General features: G+C 52.5%; 1 pseudogene; it reads left to right on the top strand.

Moving 5' to 3' along the window:
• Positions 1-1,651: 1,651 nt before the first annotated feature.
• LOC103240232 (multimerin-2-like) lies at positions 1,652-8,505 on the top strand (annotated as a pseudogene).
• Positions 8,506-11,028: the final 2,523 nt, after the last annotated feature.

The raw sequence follows: 11,028 nt of genomic DNA, 5'->3' as shown, positions 1-11,028 counted from the left end.
TGCAAAGAATAATCACCTGCCACCCCCACCCCCTCCCGCCAACCCCAGAGGATGCTGGTGTGAGTCCCAGAACCCTCCACTATGTTACATGGAAAGCGAGTGAAGGCCCAGAGGATGCCGGTGTGAGTCCTGGAACCCTCTGATGGGTTACATGGAAGGGGAGTGAAGGTCCAGAGGATGCCTGTGTGAGTCCCGGAACCCTCCACTGGGTTACATGGAAGGGGAGTGAAGGCCCAGAGGATGCTGGTGTGAGTCCTGGAACCCTCCGATGGGTTACATGGAAGGGGAGTGAAGGCCCAGGGGATGCTGGTGTGAGTCCCGGAACCCTCCACTGGGTTACATGGAAGGGGAGTGAAGGTCCAGGGGATGCTGGTGTGAGTCCCGGAACCCTCCACTGGGTTACATGGAAGGGGAGTGAAGGCCCAGGGGATGCTGGTGTGAGTCCTGGAACCCTCCACTGGGTTACATGGAAGGGGAGTGAAAGTCCAGGGGATGCTGGTGTGAGTCCCGGAACCCTCCACTGGGTTACATGGAAGGGGAGTGAAGGCCCAGAGGATGCTGGTGTGAGTCCTGGAACCCTCCGATGGGTTACATGGAAGGGGAGTGAAGGCCCAGGGGATGCTGGTGTGAGTCCTGGAACCCTCCAATGGGTTACATGGAAGGGGAGTGAAGGCCCAGAAGATGCTGGTGTGAGTCCCGGAACCCTCCACTGGGTTACATGGAAGGGGAGTGAAGGCCCAGAGGATGCTGGTGTGAGTCCCGGAACCCTCCACTGGGTTACATGGAAGGGGAGTGAAGGCCCAGGGGATGCTGGTGTGAGTCCCGGAACCCTCCACTGGTTTACATGGAAGGGGAGTGAAGGCTCAGAGGATGCTGGTGTGAGTCCTGGAACCCTCCGATGGGTTACATGGAAGGGGAGTGAAGACTGCAGATGGACTTGAGGTTGCTCATCATCTGTCCTGGAAATGGGGTGATTTTCTGGATTTCCCTGGGGGTCCAGTTTAATCACAGTAGCTTTATAGAGGAAGAGGTAGACAGAAGAGGGAGAATCAGGTGGGGAGCACACTGAGGACTTAGCCCAATGGAGCTGCCATTGAACATGGGGAAATGGGCCCTAAGCCACGGATGTGGGCAGTTGGAGAAGCTGGAAAAGGCGAGGAGACAGGTTCTCCCCAAGAGCCTCTCAAAGGAACACAGCCCTGACAGCATGATGTTAGCCCATTGAGACCCGTTCCAACTTCAAATCTCCAGAATGGTAAGAGAACAAATTTGTATTATTTTAAGCCACTAAATTTGTAATTTCTTACAATAGCAATCAAAAGCTAATGCTATCTGTTTTTAAAGTGGTCGTTGCTTTAGGAGGACAAAGTTCAGGTTAAGAAGGTTCAGGATTGCTTGAGCAGGCACAGTTACTGCCATTTTAAGTAGATGCCTTTACATTTGAAAATGGTTGAGATGGCTCCTGGCTGTGGCAGGGCAGCAGGCTGGGGCCGTGGCAGGCCAAGCACAGGCCCAAATCAGGCTGGAGGAGCTTCACATTCACTCTGGGCAGGCACCTGCCTCTCAGTAGGCCACCAGGAGATGAGGGGACCCAGCAGGGGTCCCCAAGGGAAGGCACAAAGAGGAGGAGCCAGCCTGAGATAGAGGGGCCATGAAAACAATGGGCACTTCAGCAAAGTGGGCAGGGGATGCAGGAGCTGAGGACCAGCAAGAAACTGCCAAGAGCTGGAGGAAACCAAAACAAAGTAACTGCTGCCCCTACCAGATCCTAGCTGGTTACCTTCATAGCTGCTTGTAAACCAGAGAAATTCTACATCCACTCACAGCAACCATGTCCACAGGGGGCTCCAGACTGCCAGAAAGTTAAAGTCATGCCACCTGGCTGTAGTGATCAATGAGGCTGAAGTGTGACAGGAGCAGCAGGAATCCCTCCTGAGAGATCTCCAGGATGACATTCCCCCAGCTGACAGCCTGCCAGGCCCATGGAAAGCCCTGGCTAGTAACCTCACAGCTGCAATGTGGCAAATCAAACAGAGCTGGAGTTGTCTGGTAGATCCTTGGAGCAGGTGCTGCTGCCCCACATGGACGCCTTCCTGCAAGTGCTTTCTGGCCCCATCTGGAAGAGTTTAAAGGAAAGCCAGCACAGCTTTTCCCAGGCCATAATAAATCTGTTTCTTGATGTGGAGGCCAAACACCAGGCCATCATGATGGTCCAGGATAGTGCCGTGGCCAGGGCTGACTTCCAGGAACTTGGTGCTAAATTTGAAGCCAAGATCCAGGAAAATGCTCAGAGAGTGGGCCAGCTACAAAAGGATGTGGAGGATTGACGGCATGCTCGGCACTCTGCCCTGTACCTCTCCCTCTCTGAGGGCCAGGCCAATGTGGACACCACATTGAAGAGGCCAAACTCAGGAGGCCCCAGGGACTAATGGCAGCTGCATGGTGATGGTGGCAGAGGCTGGGGCAAAGCCTGAACTGGAGATCCTGCAGGCCAGGCTGGGCCAACTGCAGAGGAACCTCTGGGTGCTGCGCGTGGCCTCAGCCTGCAGGGAGGAGGAATTGCAAAACACCCCTCAGGGATATGAGGGCTACCCTTACCTGGCACATGCATGAGGTGAAGCAGCTGTACTCCAAATTGGACGAGATCTTCTATCACATTATCAAAATGAAGCCAGAGGTAGAGGTGAACCACAGGGCTCTCCGTGAGCTGTGTGTGATCCTGATGAAGCCTCTGAATATGAAGGCAAACAAGGTGGATATTGGGGGAAACCCCACCCCCGATACTCAATGTGGGTTATTTTCTATTTCCCTATGTGTCGGTTGGTCTGAGAAATAAAGGGAAAGAGTATGAAAGAGAGAAATTTTAAAGCTGGGTGACCAGGGGAGACATGTTGGCAGGTTCCGTGATGCTCCCTGAGCCATAAAACCAGCAAATTTTCAAAAGAGGAGGGAGTGTATAAATAGGGTGTGAGTCACAGAGATCACATGCTTCACAAGGTAATAAAATATCACAAAGCAAATGGAGGCAAAGCAGGATCACAGGACCACAGTATGGGGCAAAATTAAAATTGCTAATGAATTTTCAGGCACACATTGTCATTGATAACATCTTATCAGGAGACAAGGTTTGAGAGCAGACAACCAGTCTGACCAAAATTTATTAGGTGGAAATTTCCTTGTCCTAATAAGCCTGGGAGTGCTACAGGAGACCGGGGCTTATTTCATCCCTTTATCTTCAACCATAAAAGACAGCCACCTCCAAAGTGGCCATTTTAGAGGCCTACCCTCAAGGGCATATTCTCTTTCTCAGGGATGTTCCTTGCTGAGAAAAAGAATTCAGCGATATTTCTCATATTTGCTTTTGAAAGAAGAGAAATATGGCTCTGTTCCACCCGGCTCACTGGCAGTCAGAGTTTAAGGTTATCTCCCTTGTTCCCTGAACATTGCTGTTATCCTGTTCTTTTTTCAAGGTGCCCAGATTTCATATTGTTCAAACACACATGCTCTACAAACAATTTGTGCAGTTAACACAATCATCACAGGGTCCTGAGGCGACATACATCCTCAGCTTACGAAGATGACGGGATTAATAGATTAAAGACAGGCATAGGAAATCACAAGGGTATTGATTAGGGAAGTGATAAGTGTCCATGAAATTTTCACAATTTATGTTCAGAGATTGCAGTAAAGACAGGCATAAGAAATTATAAAAGTATTAATTTGGGGAACTAATAAATGTCCATGAAATCTTCACAATTTATGTTCTTCTGCTTCAGCTGGTCCCTCTGTTCAGGGTTCCTGACTTCCTGCAACAGGTGGAGGTGGAGCAGCAGCTTCTGGAGCGCAGCCTCACCCTGCAGCACCTGTGGGGTGACCACACCAACTTCATCAAGTATGTCAAGGAGTGCAACTGCTGGAAGCTCTACTTTGACTTGGAGGCCATCCGGGAGGGCCACAGGGACACACACCCTGAAGGAGACCCAGGGGGGCCTGGATGGCAGCGCCAGCTGCTCAGCTCCTTGGCTGCCCTGCTGGAGGCCTGCTGGTCTCCCTCTCTGGGGAGGAGGTGATGGAGGAGAGGTCAGAGGAGGCACATGGCCAGCTGCCCCTGCCTGCGAGCAGATCTGCCTGGCCCTGTGGGAGCAGGCACTTAGCTGGGACGCACTGGCCTCCCAGGTGGCAACCCTGGAGCAGGCCACAGGTGGACCATGGCATGGAGCCCCCATGGCCAGCAGTTCACCTGGAGTGGCTAACACTTGAGCCCAGAAGAGGCCACATGAAGCCCTGGCCAGTCTGACTCAGGAGCTCCAGCTCCTGAGATCTGACTTCAGCAGCTCAGGCAGTGTTGCAAGGCTGCCCAGCCACTGCCCATCCACCTCCCTCAAGGCCTCCCTTGCCTGCCTCGGGGCCTCCAAGGTCCGCCCCCGAGTGCAGCTTGGACAGCACCAGCAGCTCCTCCTTGGTAACTTCCAAGGGCTGGTGGCAGCAATGTCAACCTAAATCTGGGGAAGCTGCAAGCCATGCCCAGCTGGAAAGGGAAGCAGCAGCAGAAAGGCCTGGAGTTCCTTGGAAGAGGGACAGGAAAGAAGCCGAGCCTTTGGCAGACACACACATCAAAGGGCCAGTGCCAGGTGCTTTGAACACCGAGCTGTGTCAGGCAAGCTCCCCTGTGGCCTTCTATGCCAGCTTTTCAGAAGTGACGGCTGCCCTGCAGACATTGAAATTCAACACTAGCTACATTGACGCTGGCAGCAGCTACTTACCTGAACAGTGTGGTGTACATGGTTTCCCTCTAGCCACACTAGGTTTGGCTATTTCTCAATGACTAGGAGGACTGGAATGCTCCTCTGGGTGGGACCTGGTTCTGAGCATGGTATGTCTTCTCAGACAGCACGGCCTGAACTCCAACCCCTGCCATACTGTGTATTCTACAGCTGCTTTGGTGGTGTGCTCCTCCAGTAGATGGAAGCTTCTGTACAACACTTTAACCCTTTCTCCTGCTTCCTCTTCCCTTCTCCCTAGTCGTAGGTTACAAAGTCATTCTTTCCCAGCAGTCTTTAAGAAGGAGGTGACATTTGGCCAGTATTGGAAAGCGGTCTCCAATCACTAGAGGACAGTGGAATAAAGCCAACCTGTTTGGTCTTTATCAGTCAGAAATGGAGAATAAAGCCTGTTTGAGTCAACCAAGGGAAAGAAAATTAATATCTTTTGTTTCAGTTATTCCTTGTATTTATCTGTAATTTTAATTTCACATCTTTCTCTCCCTGGCACACACAGAGTAAAGGCCCAAACATGCCAAATGTGAACCAAAATGTGTATGGCCTTCACCATTTTTATTTCCTCCAGTATATTTCAGCCATCTGAATTCTTGTTAGCATGTCTAACCAGGAGGCAGCTGAGGAAGGAGTGAAAGAAGACTTTAAAAATACCCCCGAATAATGATCAACCTTAGAGTAAAGGGATGCCTATAGATAGAGAGATAGAAAGATTTAAGATGGAACATTTTATGTTACATCAATTATATTAAAATTTAAAAATTAAACAAAATAATAAAAGGATTCCAAAGTGGGAGGGTAGTGGCAGCAGGTGTGGAAGGGTATGTCACTTAGGAACAGGTGTGGGAGTGAGCTGGGTAGACTTTTGAGGGAAGAACAGTCCAGGCTCAGGGGAGGGTGATGCAAAGGCCCCGAGGCAGGGGAACATCTATGGGCCGTGAGATTACGTTTAAAGGATGCCTATTGCTGAAGGCTGGGGTTGGGGGTAGGAGATGCTGTTCCTGAAATGGGCTCCCAGGAGTAATGGGATGAAAAATTCTGATATAATAGATTCCAGGTGGAGGCTGTGAACTGTCAGGATCAAGGAGAGTTCAATGATGGAAATGATTAGAGAAGTCACAATGCCAGCTGGGGACCTCAGTCATACAAAGCTATGCCCATGACTCATAGAACAAAGGGGTCCAAAATCTAAAAGAGCTAGAAACTCAACCTGGATACTGCTGGATTTAAATAATTGCAACAAACAGAGATAAAACAAACAGAGATAAACAAACAGAAATAAAACAAATGATGGATGACCAGGAGGCTGAAAGAAGCCAGTCCATCAAGAACAAGGCTGCTTTGCCCAATTTACAGAATTAAGCCACCTCTCATACCCTGAACCCATGACTAGAAGAAGACACCAATTTCCAGTGAGGAAGGACCCTTTAACCCCGCACCAAGTGCAATGATTCTTTGTGGCCGTCTCCAGACATATTTATGGCCACTTGTGTTTGCTATGAAGGGCAATTTTGTAAATATGTGCAGGGAATATATTCTCCTTTGTAACTACTCAATTCTGCTGTTGAAGCTCAAAAGCAGCCATAGACAATCCATGAATGATGAGCAAGGCTGGACCTGCCTTAAGTGCCCAATGACCCAAGACCCCCTAAGGTCCTAGAGGTACATGTGGTTATAATGTTTAATTGGAGAATCACAACATAGATTCTGTGTGAATGTTCAGAGGCAAGGCAATGCCATGCACAGCAAGGAAATCTCAACATTAAAAAGTGGCTTCTGTAGAGTTCTGGGCCTTGGCAGGGATGGGGCCCTTTAGCCATGGAAGGGCAGTGATCATGGAGCCTCAGAGTTGCCCATTACTGGTGGGCTTCTCACCCTCTAGGTCATTAGGAAGGTAGGCACGGCAGTGAGAAGACGCAGGTGGTTCTCTTGGGATGGGCAGGAGCAGGGCCACAGGGAACCAAGAAGTTGCACAAGCAGTTGGCCCCGATCCCAAGGACACAACATGGCTGCACCCTCTCACCCTCAGATCACACCTGAGGCTTCAGGGAGGGGCCCTCATGGCCCCTGTGGACCTTAGATGCCACTCAGCACAAAGGAGGGGAGAGTAGACCTCCAACCATGGACCCCCACTCCCACCACATCCGTATCACCCAGAAGCCATAGGCAAGGTAGGACCACCTTCTACTCTCCAACTGACACCTGAGACACCACTTGGAGATGACACCCTAGGGGGTGGGGCACTATTCACTGGGACACTGTAATCCCTTCATCTAGGGTCCACAAACTTGGACAGGGTCCGAATCTGTTATCGCCTTATTTGCAGGTTGCCATTGCCTGCTGTTGCTCTACAAAGAGACAGGGCATGACACAGAGAACCCAAGGCCTGCAAAGATCACAGGGCATCCTTCCTCCCTTCCTAGAAAGGGTTTGCTGACCCCTGTGTACACACTGACTATCCTCTATGACACTGGCTCCTCGGTAGGAAGAAAAGGCAGGTCTGGGCCCCAAGGGCAGAAGTGGGCGCCTCTACTCACCAGCGTTCCCAGGGTCTCCTGGAGGGAATGGTGCTTCACATCCCCTCTGCACAGGTTCTGAGGGGAGCTTGCCATGTTTTTGCTGGGGTGTGTCCTCAGGTCAGAGGTAGAAGGTGCCATGTGGTGTAGGAGGTGGTGAGGGCCCCTTCATGGATGGGGAGACCTCTGGGGTGACCAGCTGGGCTGAGGTGGGGAGGAAGAGGTTGTGACCTGGGTGGTGGCAGTGGATGGTGAGGGGAGAGTGGGAAGTGTCTCCTGAGCCCCAGGGTGCAGGCGAGTGTCTACAGGAAAGTACAGGAGAAAATTCAAGGGCGGGCAGCCCTGGGGAAGCTGGAGGGTGTGTGTGGTGGAGAGCAGGTAAGGGCAGAGCAGAGCAGACCGGTGGCTGGTGGGGGTGTCTGTGATTGTGTCCCTGTGGAACCCCTCTTGCCTCCTGTTCTGACCACAGCTGGCGTTCTGGGGGCTCTGGTTTCTCCTTCCGAAAGGCGGGTGGGACTGCTGGGCTGCACCAGGGATCCCCGCCCCACCTCGCCCTCTGCAGCCGTCTGGCCTTTCCACCCTCCCGAGGTTCCTTACAAGCCTCCTCTCCGCCCAGCTCCTAGCCGCGGCGGTAGAAGCAGCCAAAGGGAGCGGACCCGACGGGAAGGAGCCACGGAGGAGAACGGAGCCGGGGTACAGTTCGGGGAGATCTTCCCCGTCCTTTCAGAACCCTCCCCTCCTCTGAAACCCGCAGCAGTCCACAGCCCCCCAGGTTTTGACCCCGCCCCGTTTAGGCTCCATCCCCAAACTCACCGGCTCGCCCCGCTCGGTACCAGTCGGACAGCAGGAGCAGAAGCCGGAGGCACAGAAGGAACGCGGGGCTGGCGGCCGCTGCCACAGGAGAGCTGGAGCACAGGGTATTGGAGATGCGGAGCCCAGTGGACGGATCCCCGGGCAGCTCGCAGGCTGTCTCGTATTTCCTGGGAAAGGAGCAAGGAACTCCAGCAGGTCTGGCGCGTGCTCTGCCCCGCCCCTCGGAGGAGGTCTCCAACCAATCCGGTGTCTGCCTGCTGGGCCTCACCCGTGTCTACCCCAGGTGCCCCGCTAAGTCACCTCTCCTGCAAGGCTTACTTACTTACCCCAGGACCCGCCAGCGCCACTTGGTGGCTGCCTGCCCCGGCCCGAAGCCTGCCAGGAACGTCTTTCTTCCATAACCGCCTCAGGTAATCATCATGGTGTTTTTTTGTTTTTGGGGGGTTTTTTTCCCATTTTTTATTAACCCAATGTGGACACCGATGCACAGAAAGGTGAAGAAAACGCACAGCAGTGTTCAGCGGAGACGAGTTCTCCCTGTCCTCGTCTTGACCTGCGACACCTGCCTTCCCTCTCCCTGCGCTGCAGAGTGGCCCCCTTCCTCCCCGTCCTGTGCACAGACCCAGACCGGGTCCCATCCCTGCCGCCGCTCACCAAATCCCGAGTGGACGTGCTTATAGTCCGGGCTAGGTTTGTCTGTTTGTTTTTGTTTGTTTGTTTCTTCGTGATACAGTCTCGCTCTCTCGCCCAGGCTGGAATGCAGCAGCGCGATCTCGCAGCATGCGCGATTCACTGCAACCTCCATCTCCCAAATTCAAGCGATTCTCCTGCTTCAGCCTCCCGAGTAGCTGGGACCACAGGTACGCGCCACAAAGTCCGGTTAAGTTTTGTATTTTAGTGGAGACGAGTTTCACCATGTTGCCCAGGTTGGTTTCGGACTTATGGGCTCAAGTGATCAGGGCCCCCGACTCGCCCCCCACCTCGGGCTTCCAAAGTGCTGAGATTACAGGCGTGAGCCACCGCACCTGGCCCAGGGCTAGATTATATTACAGAAGCACCAAGTTTTCACAGGCTTCAAACAACATATTGTACACTAAACAACTGGTTATGATGGTAAATTTTATGTTCTACATTTTTACCAAAATTAAATAGCTTTAAAAATTATCTTAAAAATGGGCCGGGTGTGGTGGCTCACGCCTGTAATCCCAGCACTTTGGGAGGCTGAGGCGGGCGGATCACGAGGTCAGGAGATCGAGACCATCCTGGCTAGACCATCCTGGCTAACACGGTGAAACCCCGTCTCTACTAAAAATACAAAAAATTAGCCGGGCGTGGTGGCGGGCGCCTGTAGTCCCAGCTACTTGAGAGGCTGAGGCAGGAGAATGGCGTGAACCCGGGAGGCGGAGCTTGCAATGAGCCGAGATCGCCCCACTGCGCTCCAGCCTGGGCGGCAGAGCGAGACTCCGTCTCAAAAAAAAAAAAAAAAAAAAAAAAAAAAAAAAAAAAAAAAAAAAAAAAAAATTATCTTAAAAATGAATATCTTGCTGGGATCTACCCAATGCGGATTGGCAAAAAGACTCTGCTCATTAAAATCGAGGACAGCACTAAAAACCTTGTCTCTAAAATCACAACCTGAGACACCTTGCTGATTTAGAAAGCACATCAGAGAGATGGGCCCTCAGCTCCCCTTAGAACAGCGCCCCACCAGGTGTGGGGATGGCCCAGGAGACTCAGCAGAGCAGGTTCAAGTGAAAGCTCCCTATGGCTCCCAACTGCCAGCGCTTGCTTTGGGCCTGTTCCCCCTGGGCAAGGACCAGTCATCCTTCAAAGCTGGGCACAAATACCCCCTCCCATGTGTGTCCCTCATCTTCTCACAAGAAAGAACACCCTCCTGCTCCCTGAGGCCTGGATCCACAGTGACGGAGCGTATCCGGATCTCCCCGTGTGACAATTGCTCACACATTTCTTTGCTTCTCTACTAGAAGCATGAGGTCTTTGAGAATATACTAGATTCATTTACAGCTTTTGAGGGAAAAAAGCCCTAGTGACCCACTGTTACTCAATCAGAATGTGATCAATTGTGTTTCCCTTGGGAGCAGGAGGTGAAGGAGGGGTCTACGCATGCATGGGGCTCACTTTGCAGCACACCCATCTGTGGTGAATCATACTCAAATCCATGGCTGCACCCACACCTCTCTCTGCTCAGTGCCTGGCTGGTCCCTGCAGCCACCCTCAAAAAGAAACCCCAATTGTATCCTTGTCTTAATCATCATGAGGGCATCTGGAAGTGGTGGCAGAAGCCAGAGAGGGGTGAGGGCCCAGTGGCCCCTGGCAGCTGGAGAGGGCTTAGCTTAGGGTGACGACTGGACAGAGCCCCTGAGTCCCACTCTGCCCCCAGCCACTCAGGCAACATCCTCCTTTCCCCTTCTCTCTCAGCCGCTTCTCACCCTGGGAGCTGCACCCACAGTTCTGAATGGGCCTGTCCCTGCCCCACCCCATCCATTCCTGGTCTAGCTCAACAGTGACCTTGGAACTCCAGGAGCGGCTCTGCACCCCTGTCTCTGAGTCAGCTCTGCTCTAGGCAGGTCCCGGATCTGGAGTGTGCAGGAGGTTGGATGGCAGGGGCATTGCCCCAGGACTGAGCTGTATTCCCAGGGGGTTCCCAGAGACCTGTCCTCCTACTGGTAGACAGTTCTTTAGTCAGCCTCTGCCTTAAAGGCTGTGACCCAGGCACCTTCTCTGGGAATTAACTCCAACATTTTTCCCTGGGTCATCACAGTCCTTGGCAACCTCTCCTTCCTGGGGTTACACCCAGTTCCTCTGCTCTTCTCCAGTGGATGGAATCTCCTCCTTAATTCCAGGAGGAGTGGGCTGGGAGAGCCTTGGTACACCTAATTCAAAAAGAGGGAGTGCAGGGCTGCCTT

This window comes from Chlorocebus sabaeus, chromosome 13 (genome assembly GCF_047675955.1).
Source record: "Chlorocebus sabaeus isolate Y175 chromosome 13, mChlSab1.0.hap1, whole genome shotgun sequence".
Classification (NCBI taxonomy): domain Eukaryota; kingdom Metazoa; phylum Chordata; class Mammalia; order Primates; family Cercopithecidae; genus Chlorocebus; species Chlorocebus sabaeus.
This window is presented reverse-complemented; position numbering and strand designations above follow the sequence as displayed.